At 41.5% G+C, this 17,377-nt stretch overlaps 1 long non-coding RNA gene across 9 annotated transcripts in view; it reads left to right on the top strand.

Annotated features, from left to right (window-relative positions):
• The first annotated feature begins 5,292 nt into the window (after positions 1 to 5,292).
• The window catches only part of LOC123644955, a 31,744-nt gene continuing 19,659 nt past the window's right edge, over positions 5,293 to 17,377 (top strand). For 5 of the 9 annotated variants that reach the window (XR_006737319.1, XR_006737317.1, XR_006737321.1 and 2 more), the window contains exons 1-4: positions 5,293 to 5,513; positions 11,394 to 11,437; positions 15,107 to 15,279; positions 16,463 to 16,555. This is a non-coding gene — a long non-coding RNA (uncharacterized LOC123644955). The remainder of the gene's footprint in view (positions 5,514 to 11,393; positions 11,438 to 15,106; positions 15,280 to 16,462; positions 16,556 to 17,377) is intronic. The other 4 variants (XR_006737318.1, XR_006737320.1, XR_006737322.1 and 1 more) reach the window with 4 other exon arrangements.

Here is a 17,377-nt window from a genome sequence, read left to right as displayed (position 1 = left end):
GTGAATTATTTTTTTTGATGTGCTGTTTTATTCAATTTGCTAAAATTTTGTTTAGGATTTTTGCATCTATATTCATGAGGAATATTGGTCTGTAGTTTTCTTTTTTGTTGTGTCCTTTCCTGGCTTTGGTGTTAAGGTGATGTTGGCTTTGTAGAATGAGTTGGGGAGGATACCATATTTCTCAATGTTATGGAATAATTTCTGTAGTATAAGTATGAGTTCTTCTTTGTATGTTTGGTAAAACTCGGAAGTGAACCCATCTGGTCTGGGACTTTTCCTTTTTGGAAGGTTTTTAATTGCTGCTCCAATTTCCGTCCTTGATATTGGTCTGTTCAGGAATTCTATTTCCTCCTCAGTGAACTTAGGGAGGTTTTATGTTTCCAGGAATTAGTCCATTTCCTCCACATTATGTAGTTTTGGGGCATAAAAGTTCTTATAGTATTCAAAGATAATGTTTTGTATTTTCATGGTATTTGTTGTGACCTCTCCTTTTTCATTTATAATGGAGTTTATTAAAGTCCTTTGCCTTCTAGTTCTTGTTAATCTAGCAAGAGGGCTGTCAATTTTGTTTATCTTTTTGAAAAACCAGCTTTTGGTTTTGTTGATCTTTTGTATAGTTCTTTTATTCTCAATTTCATTTAGTTCTGCTCTGACTTTGGTTATTTATTTTCTTCTGCTAGATTTGGAATTGATTTTCTATTCCTTTTCCACTTCCTTGAGACTGTTTATTAGTTTGTTGATTTTTGAGCTTTCTGTTTTTTGGATGTGAGCATTTAATGCTATTAGTTTTCCTCTCAGAAATGCTTTTGCTGTATTCCACAGATTTTGATAATTTGTGTGTTCATTATCATTTAGGTTGAAGAATCTTTTGATTTCTCTCTGGATTTTTTCCTTGACCCAATAGTTACTCAATAATAGATTGTTTAATTTCCATGACTTTGTGAAATGGTGAGTAGTTCTATTGGAATTAAACTCTAATTTTATACCACTATGATCTGAGAAGGTACATGGTATAATTTCTATTTATTTGAAATTGTTGAAGTCTTATTTGTGGCCTAGTATGTGATCAATTTTGGAGAAAGTTCTATGAGTTGATGAGAAGAATGTATATTCGGCTTTATTTGGGTGAAATGTTCTTTAGATGTTTGTTAGACCCTTTTGTTCTACAGCTCTGTTTAAGTTCATTATTACTTTACTTATTTTCTGTTTGGAAGATCTGTCTAGTTCAGTCAGTGGGGCGATGAAGTCCCTGGTTACTATGGCATTATTGTTTATCATGCTATTTAGATCAGACGGGGTTTGCTTTATGTATCTGGGTGATCCTGAGTTGGGTGCATAAATATTAAGAATTGTTAGGTCTTCTTGTTGGATCTTCCCTTTCACCATTAAATAGTGGCCATCTTTGTCCTTTCTTACTTTTGTTATTTTAAAGCTTATGTTATCTGAAATAAGTATAGCTATCCTTGCTTTCTTTTGGCTTCCATTTGCCTGGAGGATTGTTTTCCATCCCTTGACCTTGAGCCTGAAAGCATCTTTGAGGGTTAGCTGCGTTTCCTGTAGACAGCAGATACTAGGCTTGTGGATTTTTTTCCATTTTGCCAGTCTATATCTCTTCAGAGGACAATTCAAGCCATTCACATTTATTGAGAGTATTGATATTTGGGGTAGATTTCCGTTCATATCGTTGGGTGAATTCCTATTGTTTTGTTTTACTCCTTGAGCCATTGTGGAGTTTAGGTTCTAGACTTTAACTCTTGAGTGATTTTACTTTGGAGAGTGTCTATTGCACTCTTCAGTTTGTAATGTAAGTCTGAGTACTTCCTGTAGGGCTGGTCCGGTCTTCGCAAATTCCATCAGTGATTGCTTGTCTGGGAAGGTCTTTAGTTCTCCCTCACAGATGAAGCTTAGTTTTGCCAGGTAGAGAATTCTAGCTTGGCCATTATTCTGTTTTAGAAGATTAAGGATAGGCACCCAGTCCCTTCTGGCTTGTAAAGTTTCAGTTGAGAAGCCTTCAGTTAGTCTGGTAGTTTTTCCTTTGTAGGTTATCTGCTGTTTTCGCCTCACTACTCGAAAGATTGATTCTTTCATGTTTACTTTGGCCAGCTTAATAACTATGTGACGTGGTGATTGCCTTTTCACATTGAATCTCCCAGGAGTTCTGTGTGCTTCTTGTATCTGGATATCTAGATTTCTGGCCAGGCTAGGCATATTTTCCTCCAGTATTCTGTGAAATAAATTTTCCAGCTCTTGTGTATTTTCTTCTTCACTCTCTGAGATGCCTATGATTCTTATATTTGGCTTCTTTACATAATTCCACATTTCTTGTTTGTTTGGGTCTTGTCTCTTATTTCTGTTTCCTGTTTCTTTTTCTTCATCCAATTTGTTTAGCACATAGGCATTATCTTCATGCTCTGATATTCTTTCCTCTGCATGATCCATTCTGTTCTTGAGACTTTCCACTGTGTTTTGAAGTTCCTTGAATGCCTTCTTCATTTCTAAGATTTCTGTTTGGTTTTTCCATAGTATTTCAATTTCTTTAGAGAATCTTTCATTCATTTCCTGTATTGTTCTTGTGGCTTCTTTATATTGGGTTTCTATTTTCTCTTCAATTCCATTGAGTTTTCTTATAATCCATATTCAAAATTCTTCTGTCAGTTTAATCATATTGTGTAAGTTGATATCTATTGATAGAGATCGAATGCTTTCTTTTGGGGGTGACTTTTCTCTCTTTCATGGTTCCTGTGTTCTTTCACTGATTCTTTCTGATCAGGCTATTTTGTCAAGAACTGGGGGTGCTGGGGCTGGTTTATGGCCTTATCTCCAAGTCCCCAGAGGGACGTTCCTTGACAGTGTTGGGGAGATGCACTCCAGTCCTGCTGTATTGCCTTAGAGGTGTTTTATCCTGTTGGATTATCTCTGACCTGTTGTCTTCACCTCTTGCCAAAGGAGATTAGTGAGTTTGGACCCCTTGCTTAAACGCCCAGGTGGTGAATCACTCTTGTGTGTGTGACTCCGCTGCCCTCCAACAGTTTGAGATGGAAGGTATTGTGTTGGGCTGTGGGGTTACCCTCTCTGTTATTACTTGTAGTTTGCATGGAGTTGATTATCAAGGTATTCCAATGCCTTTGTGTTGGGCTCTACCCCCCCGAATGGGGTATACAAGTGCCCTGATCTTTGGGAAATATCTTGTCACTCCCAAGGGTAACTTGAGCCCTGCTGCCACTTGAGATGGGGTAAGGGCAACAGGTACCTGCAAGCCTGAGAGTGTGTGCTTCTGTGATTGCTTGATCTGCTGCTAGGTGAGAGCTGCTAGCATGTTCATGGCTCTTTCGCCACACTTGCGAGGCAGCTCCAGGTGGGAGGGTGTCAATTGGTGCAATTGGTGAGGACTCTGGCCAGGATTTTCCTTCCCAGTCCAGAAGCCCCAAAGATGGCAGCGGCCTGGGAGCCAAGGGCAAGCCCTAACGTTATGATCTTATCAGATGATCAAAACCAATCCGCTGGACCGAATCAAGAGTCTGCCCCCTTTTGCTTAGTTCCAAGGTTCCACAGATTCATGCCAGTCACACAGAGAAAGTGACTTTTCTTCCTTCTCCCTGCCTCCAAGGGCGGGGTCTGCCCTGCTAGAGAGAAAGTCAAGCCACTGGGCTGGGGGAGTTCAGGCCAGGAAGCGGCTTCTGTCTTTACTCCCCACCTCCAAGGGCAGGCTTTACCCCAGCAGTGGGATAGAAAAGCGTTGGGGCCAGGGGAGGAATGCCACCTGAGGTGCCACCTGAAAGCCACACCACTCAGCCCAGAAAGCAGCCTCTCTCACCACTCTGCCCCTCCAGGGGTGGGGTTTGTCCTGTCGGCTCGAAAAAGCAAGCGGCTGGGGGAGGAATGTTCAGAAAGCCGCTTCTCTCATTACTCTCATCCTCCAAGGGCAGGGCAGGGGCAGTGGCGCCGCCTGAGACCATTGCCTGGGCTTGCCCTGCCGGGCTGGGGAAGGGCTGGTGCCCAGAACCGCAGGCCACAGCGTTTCTAGGCTATGGACCCCCAAAATGGCAGCTGCCCACCCACAGAGAGCCAGCACTGGAGGCGACTGCCCTGCGGGCAGCGGGTGCTGGGTTTGGCAGGCTGCCTCAAGGAGACACCAGCTGTCCCCACTGCTTCCCTGTCCCACTGTCTCACATTAGTCCAGTAGAGGGTCCTGCACTCTCCGTCCCCCCACTGCGCCAGCCGAATCTTTGGCTGATTCCAGGGGCGGAGCCTCCCTTTCAGCGTTCACCTCCTTTCTTCTGGTCCTGGTGACCTGCGGACCCGGGGAGTGTCCACTCAGACCGTCCCTCCCCCGCCCAGTGTGGACCCAGCACAGAGCACTGGAGAGTTCAAACTGTTTCCCGCTTTTGTCTCTTCTCCGCACAGCCTGTCATCCTGTGCCACAGCTTCACACTGACTTCAGGCGCTTCCCTGCCTGAGTGGATGTGGCGGTCGGCGGAGGAACAGTCATCCTCCTGTGGGTCAGACCACACTGCCCTGGCTGGCCGAGGGGCATGGCCGTTCCACGCCCTGTTCCCTATTGTATATCTTGCACTCTCCAGACTTTGTGCTCAATTCTCCAATTCACCGTTTTTCTCCAGCGCTGCTTGTCCTGCGCTGCTTCTCTGCAGATTCCCGGTGCTGTTCCTGTGGGAGAGCGATCCTCCCGTGTGTAGCTGTCTGAGTTCTTCACCTCCTACTCTGGGAGCAGAGAGCCAGGAGGTCACCCCTAATCTGCCATTTTTTCCTCCCTCTTCATATGGCTTTTAAATTCACCCATTGGTGCTGGGCCTGGTGCACAGAAGGGAACTTAATATATATTTGTAGAATAAATGAATACTGTCCGGAAGACACATCCAGGTCACTGGTTGTTTGACATCTGACGTTCAAAATACATTTTGTGTGCCTATCACTTGGTGGGTACTATGCTACATATTGGGGATGTGTTAGTGAGTGAAAGGAGCTTATTCATTCCCTGCCCTTGAAATGTTTTAACAGGGGATACAGACAATTAAACAAGTGATGGGTTGGGATCCAATGGATGAAAAGCTCTTACCACCTCTAGGCTCTGTCCTGTACAGAATCACAGTTTATGCTAGAGCCCTCATGCCCAGCTGACTTTGCAATCTGGACTTTTCAATGTCTAGTGTCAGCTAAGAATTCACTGCTCTTCCCTACTTCCTGCTCCCTCCGGCTCTCTCCGTGGCCTCTGTTGGCCCTGGGTGTGGAGCATTCCTGCCTCTTGGCATAATTCCATTGTAGCGACACCAGCACTGGTGGGTGGCTGTAGCAACTGTCTAGGCTTGTCTATAAATGAAAGCTATAACTCTAAACTTTGAAAGCCAAGGAAACAGCAGCAGCCCTTCCACTCAGACACCTACTAGTCACCCAGCTGAAGAAATCCGGATTTGCAACCTCTCCCCAATCTTCTGGAGCAGGAGACGTGAGAGAGACTGAGCAATCGAGGGTACAATTAAGGTTGTCCCCAAGTGGAGGTAAGCATTTCAACGACCAATAAGAGGTGTTGAGTGTAGCTGCACTGCAGGGTCTGGATGCTCAAGGGATTGTTCTTTTTCTCAATTTTGGAAAGAAAGTTGTCCATGTAAAAAGAGCAGTGTTGAAGAACATGCTAATTAACCTAGCCCTGTTTAGCTAAGGGGAAATGTTATAGGGTATTTTTTTCCCTAAGTAAAATCACACTCTTTGGAAATGGCTGAGTTACAGAAACATCTAGGGGCGCTTTTTGGCATTAATAAGAAGTTTGGCCCTTAATGCAAGGTTAATTTACTTGGGATGAAACCATAGCTAGTTCAACTTCCTATCATGCTCTCGAGAAACCCCGAGGCCTGGAATCCTCTAGGCAAAGCTCATTTACATTTTTTATCTCCCTATAGTCAATTCTGAAATTCCAGTGGTCATGTTCAGACATAACTTACCAGGAGAGTCATTTCATTGAGAAACATCTTAATTTTCAGTGACATTTTGAGTCTCCAAATCTGTGCTATGGAGACTTCTTTATTTTGACATGTTCATTCTGGTTGAGTAAATTTAGTGTTAAAGAAACCAATCTGAAAGTTAAAAACTATGTTTTTTCCACTGGGCTTCTCTGTCTGGGCAAGGAAGGCTCCTTCTTTGATTACCCTTTCTGGTAGTACAGGCTTTCAATTTCTACATATAGTGTTTGTAAACTGCAATGGAAAACATGTCTTCTGCTGAGCCTGAGTTGGAAATGAAATTTTTGAGGACTTTGGGAACACTGGCAAAGATGCCACCAAGGCGCACACCAAAGGGACCTGAGAGAATTGCAAATACTCCACTTGGGGAGCTGAGGGACCTGTGTTTAGAGACCAGCTCGGCCACTTGTTCAATGTGTGATTAGCCTCTCCACTGAAAAGGGGGGATTATATGGTCTTCCTGCTTGTTGTGTGAAGATTAGAGCCTGTGAAGGGCTTAGCACAGTGCCTGGCCCATCATAAAGACTGGATCAATGGCAGTGATTATTGTTACCCCTCTCTGTTGGCAAACTCCTGGATAGATTTGACCTGATTCACCTGGGGTTATTCTAATTTCTGTGCTGAGAAACTAGGTGCCCCCTAAGGCCCATCCTTTAAGTAAGTGCTTACACAGTGCTGACTGGTTCACAGTCCTGGGTCACTGGATGAAATGCACTTGCAAAGTCAAGAGCTGCTCAGAATCCTAAATAGTGGGGATCGGGGGGGGGGGGGGGGCTAACTAGGAAGCAAGATCTCACACATCACAAAACACTCCGGAGAAGGAAAGGCTGGATCTCAAATCAAAGGTGCATTCTTTTGTTCAGTAAATATTTAATTACTTAACATGTACTGGACCCTGAGGAGGGGGATGTATAGATAGTAGATTTAAAAGTTACAGTCTCTACTAATAAATTTTTCCCCTCTTTCTGTAACTGAACTCAGTTAATTTAGAAACTTCCCTCTCCCATTTCTTCTCAGTTGCTAGAAGGTGGGTATGATGGTTAATTTTTAAAACCAATTTAATGCTGTCCTAAAGCTAATTTAGCCACTTTTGCTTTATATAGGCACTTCTAATTCACTCAGTCTCCGTGCAGGGGAGGCTGAGGGCACATTATCCAGATTCATGGGAAGGGACTCTGATCCTCATAGACCACCATGGAAATCTTGCTTCACCTGATCTTTGAGTGATAGTGTCAGCCCTTACTGTATGTGTCACAGAAGGGTCTGTGGTTGGGGTGAAGGATTCTCCTTCCAGCACTGCTAAGGCACAGTTAGACACTGGCCCTGAGGCCTGGCTTCCAACTTGGAAGGCCAAAGCCTCCTTTTCACCCTGCTGTGTAGGAGATATGTTGTTGTCACTAATAAAAGTGGAAAAGAACATGAAGGGATTTAAGATGCCCATGGGATATTTAGGTGTATCTGCCTGACAGCCTTCCAAAATGTGCACCTGTAGCTCTAGAGAAAAGCTAGAGGTGACAGGTGAACATTTGGGAAGTAATCTGTTCAGTGGGTGCATCTGAAGCCATGAGACCAGGAGAGATCACCAGGAGAGTGTCAGAGGGCTGATGGTTGGGGTGATGACATGCTGGGCGCCAATAGTGGGACTTTTCTCCCATCTATGGATTAAGCCCTCTTCTGAGTCTGCAGTTCTATCTCTTGTCAAGAGGAACAGGAGCAATTGCCCATGCTACTTACTGCCTTTTTCTGTCCTCTTGTTCTTGTTGGGCTGGTTTCCTGAGTTTCCAGTAACTCATTCCCATTCTTGTCTACTCCTGCCTGCTGTTCTTTCCCATATGGAGGGGAAGGTGGCCAGGCAAGTGCTCAGCAGTACCCTGGGAATTGAGAGACTATGGTGACTGAGCAGCCTGGTGTCCATGGAGCCTGGGAGCATATACTGGTCTAGCATCTACCGAAGCTTCTGAGTCAGTTGGAGAACAGTTTAACCTTAATATTCAAGTCCATACAAGATGGTAGAGGAGGAGCAAGACAGAAATCCAAGAGGGCCCAGAGTGTAGTTGAGAGGTTGAGGATTGGGAAGACTGAGCTCCATGGAGGTAGTTCCTTATGGCTTTGTCTGACAGTCTGTAGGCACTCAAAGACAGACACTCTTGCTTAAGTTCTGGCCTAAGGCTTAACCCGATCTCCTAAGTCCTTGACTCCTACATATTCAGTTTCCTCCAGGGACTATGATTGTAAAACTCTTGTCCGTATGGTGATTTTCTGCCCCTTACTTTCTAGATCTCCCTGGTAATCAATGCCTATCCATTTAGGCTTTGATCTTGGTCTGTGCTACTCCCTCCCAGATCCTGCTTAGTTCCATCTTTTGGATTCCCATTGTCAATGCCTTGCCCAGGTCTAATCTATTGCTGGGACATCCTCTGGAACGGCTATTCTGGCACTGTGAGAATATCTCATGTTCTGGCGCTTGCTATATGAATTTATACTCAATCTTCTGCTCAGTGTTTGGAGGGTCTGTTGGCCAAGGGCACCAATCTCTGTTTTGGGAACTACTGTGTGTGTGCATTATCTCTCGGACACTTTCAAACTAGAAATGTAATTCTTATTTTATAGGCTACAAAAGAAGGCTTAGAGAGGTTCAGGAGCTTTTCTAAAGTACCAGAACAGGAAGTGGCAGGTGCTAGGATTAACTGTCAGATTGGTGTGGTTCCAAAGCTCATTCTCTTTCTATAGGCGGCTTCCAAGGAGGTATGAGGAAGTTAGAAAGGTGTTGCAGACTGTGGTCAGGAAGAGTAGACCAGGAATTGAAGACCTTTACAATGGCATAGTTTGTAAGTGATTAACTTCAGAGCAGTGGACTTGCTAATGAATAGAGTGGAGGATAAAGTCACAAGTGTGAGAGAGGTTGAGGGACATTCAAGGTTTCAGAGGAAGTGCCAGCATGAAGTTTATTGCAATGAACAAACTCTGTTCTTCTGAATTGAAAATCAAGACGAAGTTAATGTTTCCCTTAGAAATGGGTGCTGTGAAAGAATTATTACTGGAATGGTGATTGCCAAATTCACCTGGCTTCTAGACACTATCTTGTTATTTCCAGGCCCTGGAGACACACGCTGTGTATATTTGTAGCAAATTTGCCCACATGATTGGGCCAGTAATCTTGACCTCAACCACCAGGAAATATGAACTTAACATTTGTGAGAAAAGCACAAATGTCATCTCTCTGGTTAGCTATGAATAGAAATGTCTTCACTTTACTAGATGTCCCTAATGTAACACATCTTAATCCAAACTGTGGCTCCCTGCACCCACCCGCTTCTAGTAGATGCAGAATAGCTGACATTCTTCCTTTTCCTCTTAGAAGGCGGATTAGTACCACCTGTCTCAGCTAACATTCATGGGATTCAGCAGGAAAAACAGTATTATGAGGGGAAAGCTCCTTTGAATGCAGTATTTTAGGATTATTTCTTTGGTTGCTAAACTGCTACCTTTGTATTCAAAGGTGATGAGACATTTTCTGGCTGAGAGACAGAGACATCCCAGAAAGGTGTCAAGTTAAAAGAGGGCTGATGAAAAGATTTGAGCCAAAGCCATGGGAGGAGGGGAAGCGATTGGTTGCAGGCATTGCTTACATTTTCTTCTTACTGTTACAGCTGAGGGAAGGATTGTGGTCATCACCTTGCTACTCTATCCCACCGCTGCTTCCATGGAAGGTATTAATCTGGCCCTTATTCCAACTGGATCGTTGCCATCCAGCCAGGCTGCTCAGTGCTTTCTCTGTCTGGAGAAAAGGGGGAAGTGACAGTGCCCAGAGGTTCAAAGGGCTGTCTCCTTTGAACTAGGAGTCTCCTTTGAGCTAGGAGTCCTGAAACTTGCTTTTGGCTTTGGTATTTGATGGGGATGGTATCATTGGCTGGAGCTGGGCATTTAACCTTTTGCTGTTTTCCCCCTTTTTTTTCTGAAATGGAGATAATGGGATTCTCTTGCGGAGTGTTGGGAAGATTAATAAGTTAATGTTTGGTGAAGTGCTTTGAGATTCTCAGATGAAAGGTACTACATAATAATTATAATAACACTTTGTTCTTAAATAATGCCTTTCTTCCAGGGAGCTCAAATTGCTTTACAAAAATTATTTCATTAATCCTTGTAGCATCCTTCTATGGCAGGTAGCAATTACTATCCCCCATTCTCATATCAAGAATCTGGGGGCAGAGAGAGGCAAATTGACCTGGCCAAAGCTACACAGCAGGTCACTGGTAAAATCATCAGCTGAGTTCGGGTCTGATTCATTCATTCACCAAATAGTTACATGATTCTATGTCAGGCATTTGAACCATTGGATAGAGGAGGACATGATGCAAAGGTAAATAAAATGCCTTTTCTGCCATCAAAGAGATTGAGTTAGTCCACTTGAACAGGTAAATAAATAATTATAAAATATAGCAATCATATCATGCAATGCAGCAGTAGAAACAAACATACATCCAAAATAGGCAAAAAGAAAGAAAAAGTAACTTTGGTTTGACCAAGGAAATGTCATATGAACGAGTTCTTTCTTGAGTGGTCAGTTCATCAGTAGAGAAAATGAAGCTGAAGAAACATGTCTTGGATAGAGATTGAAAGAGCATGAGAAACCTGGGGAGTGAGATGTATTTGGCATGATGGGAGCAATGGGTTTTTTAGACAGTGGAGAGGGCTAAGAAATTTGAACTTCATGCACAAGGCAACTGAGAAGCATTGGAGGATGTTCAAGTAGAAGGCGTGATGTCACCTTTATATTTAGAAAATTATCTCTGGTGGCTGAGTAATAGGAGGTTTGGATGTAGAAGACACATGAATCAGGAACCAGGAAAACAATTCCTTGATCCAAAGTCCAAACCAGTCACTGGGTTGGTTTTCTCAACAGTTTTATAAGCTAGAGCTTGAATGTTGCTTTGAAATTCTGCACATGGTACTTCAAGAAAACAGCCACAATACTCTTTCATGGCTAGTATTTTTTCTTATTTTAAGAAGCCCACAAATGTTCAAAAAAAATAGTCTCTAATATAGCTTTTCAATGATGATACAGTGAGCAACTGTCACTCTTCTGCCCTGAAATCCATCAGGCAAAATGCTTAAGTCTACATCAATTACTTATCATAGAAAGTAATTCTTTGTTATACTATTTAAGTATCTCTCCAAATTAGATACAAGAGAATGATCTTCAATGCAAAAGAGTGTTCATTTTTGTTTTATGTGATAAACTATTCTGTGATGAGACATTTATTTTTACTTTTACCCATGATTGTAACTATATAGTCAATTTTAAGAATGATTTCCTGATCACTTGTATGTTTTTTCTTGTCAAAATCTCTTTTAAGTGTCTGACAGAGAAAACAGTCAAACCACTTTGCCTACATTAGAGGCTTTCAAAATGTTTTTCAGGTGTGAATGGATGCAGATCCACAGGTTACCTGTGGTTAGAAGAGGTACGTGCATTTGGTTCTCAGAATAAGAGATACTCTGTAACAGATCCCTTTATCTTCCTTATCAATGAATAGTCATGAGCTGGAAAAAGTCATGAATTCAAAATATTCTACAAAATTTAAATCCTGACACATGCCAGTTAAATTACTCTGTACCTTGTGGACATACAATAAATGCTTTTTGACTGACAATTAACTCATGTAAAATTACTATATTCTGAGCAATACTTGTTTTATGAAGAATACATCATATCCATCCTTAAGTTTAGTGAGTGTATTGGTTAGGATAGACAAGGTTATGCTGCAGTAACAAGCATCCACAGGTAGCAGTGACTTTAACAATAAATGTTTAATTCTGGCTTATGCAAAGTTCATTGTAGATCTGAGCGACTCTCCAGAGTGGTATCTGCTAGGTGATAGCTCCGATACTCATCTTCCTATCACTATGCACTTTAGTGAGTGCCAAAGCAGTGTAAGAGAGAACTCAAGCACTGGCAATTAAAAGCTTCTGAGAGGGTCCACTCTTCATTTCTACTCACATTTCATTGACCAAAGCAAGTCTTACCATCATACCTAATTTCAAGGGGACAGAAAATTAGAGTCCTTTCATGTGTCCACAAGTGGAGAACTAGATGTCCATGAATAATGTAATATTTGCAACAAGCCTTATCTGATGCTCTTTGAAAGCTAATATTTTGTTCTTTGGGAAAAAATCACATACTTCCATTTAAGAAACATGTATCTTAACATTTGAAAATCAAATAATTTATTCTTTTCATGGCATTCCTGGACAACCTACTAGTATTACTAATTCCATTGCTTAAATGTGGAGCTGTTTATTGGTTAGTATCTCTCACCTAATAGTGAGCTTTTTAAGGATAGGAACTGGGTCTGATTTTTTTCTGCTTTCCTACAACCTGGAAGAAGGGCTGACACACAGCAGGCACCAAACATTTTCCCATATATTATGACATTAACAATTTTTACTTTATATCGGTCTGGAAGAAGACATAGACAGGTAAGTTGAATTGACTTTTCTCTGAAGAGAAGAAAAAATCCTTTGTTTTATCACAGTAGAAAGTATTCAAAACAATTTCTAGATTTGGATTTCTGATGTATTTTCTAATTATACTTTAAGGAAAACTAAAGTATCTAAAAACTGAAATAAGTTTTTGGAAACATCTTTCCAATTTTGGAAAGAACAGTGATTGGAGGAGGATAGAGTTCATAGCTTGATATGGTGGGGTGGTTGCATGGAAATCCTACCTTGTAAATGAACTCAGGTAACCGACTAAAGGGATCGTTACACTTCATGGGGGGAAGCGTATTATAACTCATTGTTACTTAGGGATCATTAATAAAACTGTCTTGCAGTATGTGCGGAGGTATCTTAAGTCCATGAAAAGGCTAAACTATAAGAAAATTCTTCAGATTTAGCCCACCTTTTTTCTCCCTGAATTTTTTTTTATTTCAGCATATTATGTGGGTACAAAGGTTTAGGTTACGTATATTTCCCTTGCCCCCCCACCCCCAAGTCAGAGCTTCAAGTGTGTCCATCCCCTAGACGGTGCACATCTCACTCATTATGTATGTATACACCCATTTTCTCCCTGAATTTTATTCCCATTATTTCTAGTAATTCCTTCCAGTGTATTTAAAGTAATTCCTCTTTCTCATTGGCAGGGGCACCCTTTGAAGGTTTTCAGTGTGTCCATCCCCTTTAGCTGCAGTCCTGATTTCGTGTCTGTAACCTTCCCTTTGTCCCCATTGTCCTGTCCTGTGTCCTCCTGTTCACCCACTGATACATCTGACTCCTTTTGATACACAGGCAGGTAACCCCACGGCTGATATTGATTTGACGTTCTTTGTGTAAAGCATGATAAAACTGTTTTTTTCCTGCTACTTTAGAAACTCAGTATCTTAAATTCTTTGGATCCACTTATATCTGCATTTTAGATGGTTTGCTACTGAAGTCTTGCTGTTTGGAAGGAACCACTGTTGAGGGTTCTATGATAGGTCAATGGATTCTCTTTTGGGATATCTGAGGCATTAGAGAATTTTCCTTCTTTACTTCCCCTCCTGGATCCTAACAGGAGGTAAGGGTTATGGCAGGAATTAGAAGAGAAGTGAAAGCTACCTTTGATTAAGTAGGCACTGAAGATACAGGGGTGGAATGTTTCAGGGACGCCACGGTTGTACAAGGCCTGCCATTCGAGCTCCATGCTTTGTGTATGCCACTGCGTGCAGTTCAACACAGATCAGTCCCATGGGGAATTGTAAGGGGAAAGGGCAGAAACCCTAAAATGCAAGGTGTGTACTTGTTTAAACTTTGTCAGTGTGCCTGAGTAACTAAGGGTGGCCAAGGTTGTAGGCATGGGAGTAGAAATGGAGGTGGAAAAGGAAGAGAGAATGGTTATAGGCAATCGGGGGTCTGTCACCTGAAGCCCAGAAGGTTGTCAGATGCTGCCTTAAGAGCATCTTATTTTAGTAGTAGCTTTGGTGGAGTCATTTTTAGAGTTCTCTCAACTGGGTCTTGGCTGGGGGATGGGGAGACATAGGGAAAAAGGAGAGGCTAAAGGGTCAGGACTTCTAAATTATTTCACTGTTTAAAAAAAAAAAAAGTCATATTTCTCTCTTTTTCCAAATTAGTGTATATTTGAAAAGTGGTTTCCGGTGGAGCCCTCTGGATCTGGTCTAATGAGTGCATACGTGTTTAATGCTGCAATATCAGCACACACATACCTTAGGTCTGCCTTTTGCTTTGCCTCCTGCCAGTTCATTTATTCTGCGTGCCAATATTGTTCACGTGCTAGTCATTTTTAATAGCTATCTGTGTCATTTCAGTTAAGCTATAACATTTGAGTTGGCTTGTATCTAAATTTTTAGAGTTAGTGCTCTTTCTGATTTTAAGGATCATATAACCTTACACAAAGTGTTTATGTTGGTGTCTAAATTAGACGCTGGCTAAGGGCCGCCCTCTTTTCTTTCCTCTTAGTTCCCAGTTGGATGCAGCCCCCAAACTTTGAGATTTCTGACTCCCAGCTCATCTCCAAAACTATCAGTCCCAAGAAGGTGATTTTCATGTAATAATTTTCTGCTCATAGTTTTAACTTCTTTTGGTGCATTTCTATTATTTCTTTGTCCTTACTGGTGGTTACACCAGCTCCCAGTTTAATATCATTTGCACATTTCATTAATATGTGGCTTACTCCCTCTTCGAGATCCTTAATAAAGATGTTAAATTAGATTGTATCTGACATTGACCCCTGGGGCACTGCAATGCTTTAACGATATCCCATTCTCCCGTCTGCAGTCTATAGAGTTCTCGCAGAATGCACGAGGAGCAGCTTCAACCTGGGATAAATCTTCAATTTTAATTCTAAAGCAGAAGTCAAGTCATGTGGTTTGGGATAACTTGACATTGCCAGAACATACTTGTAGTTGCTAGGAAGTCATATTTTAGCAATTAAGTACAGGTTTGCCAGAATTATATGTCAGATTGCCAATCTGCTGACAATTACACGAGATAGTCTCTCTGTCCTGCTTACTGCATTTCAGTCAAACTGCGAAAGGTCTTGTTTTTAAAAATGAAAGTAGGCTTTTTTATTTCAAGGCTAGCAATCACCTTTCACCAGCTTTTAAACAGCAGGCCTCTTCTGTGTTTCGAAGCAGATTTATTAAAGAAACGGTTGTACCAATACACCAACGTAGACAGACTCCAGGGGAACGCACCAGGTGCCCCACTGAGAATCCGGACATGAAACCAACTTTCAAATTTCAAGAAATTGACGACAAGTTCTTCTTCCAAATTGGAAACATTTATTTATTTTTTTTAAAGAGAGAAGGTATAATACCATATGATATTCTTGGCACAGAATTTAACTCTCTCATCGTATTTGGTTTAATCAGTGAAATCTATATATTTATATCAGATGCAAAATTTCTTCAAATAAATTGTAGAATAATATCTTAAAAATTGGTTTGCATTACCAGTAAACCAGAATTCCTATGAAATAAAATTGACTATGGTTAAATGGAATGTGATCTTTAATCATATAACTGTAAAGCCTTCTAAATCACTCCAAATGATAAAATATTTTAAAAACCCCATGTTAGATATTCTCATCAACTTCTCTCATTATATTTAAAGTAAACTTCCTTAGCTTTGCAATGAGTTTGGTGTTCTCTTGGGCATACACATTAAGGCAATTCTTTAGATTTTAGCAGAAAGAGAATGATAGGAAAAACAAACATAACCAGAACTTGAAATTGGCCTTGTAAATGCAATTTTTTTTTTTTTTGGCGCTTTAAGCATGACTAAAAGTGAATTTTGGTACCAATTTCAGAAGGTTGCATTGTCCTATGAGGTGATGGAGGGAAGATATTCTGCCCATGCTAGGGTCCCCCCTTCCAAAGCGTTTTTCAAACATGTGATGATTCATCATGTCTTGGAAAAGACAGTTTTCACCCAACAGGCTCATTGTATTTGGGAACCTAAATTCTGGAACATCCAAGTGAAATTTTCAGTGTCACCTGCTACTGTCTCATTGCCCTATCTCCTGGCCCAGGAGGAATGACTGACCTCAACCACTTTAAGAAGTGGACAATGATTCACAAAGTTCAACCACCACCACTACCACCAGCAACAACAACAACAACAAAAAACACAGAGTAATTCATTTTTGCAATGTAATATCTAAATCAGTGCTGTGTATTGGGTTGGGATTTAGTGGTAGAACTTAGATAATTCCCTCAATGCCTGGCTTCTATTTTGGGTGAATAATTGAATACAAGAGCATTTTGTTATATTCTCCTGACCTCAAAGATCTAACAGTTTAGCTGGCAAGGTAAGAGTTGTCTATAAGAGGAATGAGAATCAGATGAGATGATGTGTATGTTGATGCTAAAGTAAAACAGAGAAGGGGTGAAGTGTGGTAGGAGTTACTGTTCCCCAGGGCCTTGCTGTGGCTCCTGGGTCTCCTCCATTCATACCCCTTAGTGAGCTTCCAAATCTTCTTATTTGTGCAGAGTCCTTTCCCTTGACCTCTGTGTTCTTTTATCCAACTGCCTACTGAACAATGCTGCCATCAAACCCAGGAAACCAAGAGGGCCAACCTGCTGGTAGGTCTTTCTCTTTTACTCTGTGCTGGGGCTTAACACATCTCTTAGAGTAGTTCCACTTTGGTGTATTCAAACCAGTCATTCTGCAAATGTGACTGTAGGTGTTCTGGTTTCTGTCTGCTGCTGAATCTTCAGCCAAACAATTTAGTCAACACACCTTTGGTTAAGTTTGTAATACACGGTAGAAATTGCCAGCTGTTCTAGAAACCGCTTCTGAGGTCATAATGCTCTGTTGCTCTTTTTAGTAATTCCATTTTGCAAAAATGAAATGTTCCTGCTGCGACTTCTTTACTCTTCCTTCCCTGGAAGGACAAACGCCAGGTCCGAATGTTTCCCTCTGCTTCCTAGAGGTGGAAGAACTCTTTGTATAACAAATCTTGGGGAGAGAGTGCCTACAGCTAGCATGTTATCCAGCATGTGGGTCAGAGAACAGAAAGAACCAAAGAAAAAGCAGTAGAGATGTGTTCCTCTATTTTAGCATAAACCATAAATGGCTTCCTTCCTTCAAGTGGTGTCTGCCCACTTGTCAGAACTGCACAAAATATCATAAGCCATATTTTTCTCAGATCTCATGTTTACGTTACTTCAATACTAGAAAACCTACTTATAATTATTATTTAGTAGGTAATAAAGAAGTTATTTTATGTGGGGAGTAGGATGTAGTTATAACAGTCTACTTAACCTGCTTTTTTAGAATGGATAGGGTTGCTACTATGTAAATGCCATTCTAGTCTTTGAGTCAAAATGTTTATAAAATTATGCAAAAAATAACATATTCATGGAATTCCGTAGACAACCAAATAGGCACACATTAAAGAGAAA

Source organism: Lemur catta, chromosome 9, assembly GCF_020740605.2.
Source record: "Lemur catta isolate mLemCat1 chromosome 9, mLemCat1.pri, whole genome shotgun sequence".
In the NCBI taxonomy this organism is placed as follows: domain Eukaryota; kingdom Metazoa; phylum Chordata; class Mammalia; order Primates; family Lemuridae; genus Lemur; species Lemur catta.
The sequence above is the reverse complement of the archived record's forward strand: the minus strand, read 5'-3'. Positions and strand labels throughout refer to the sequence as shown.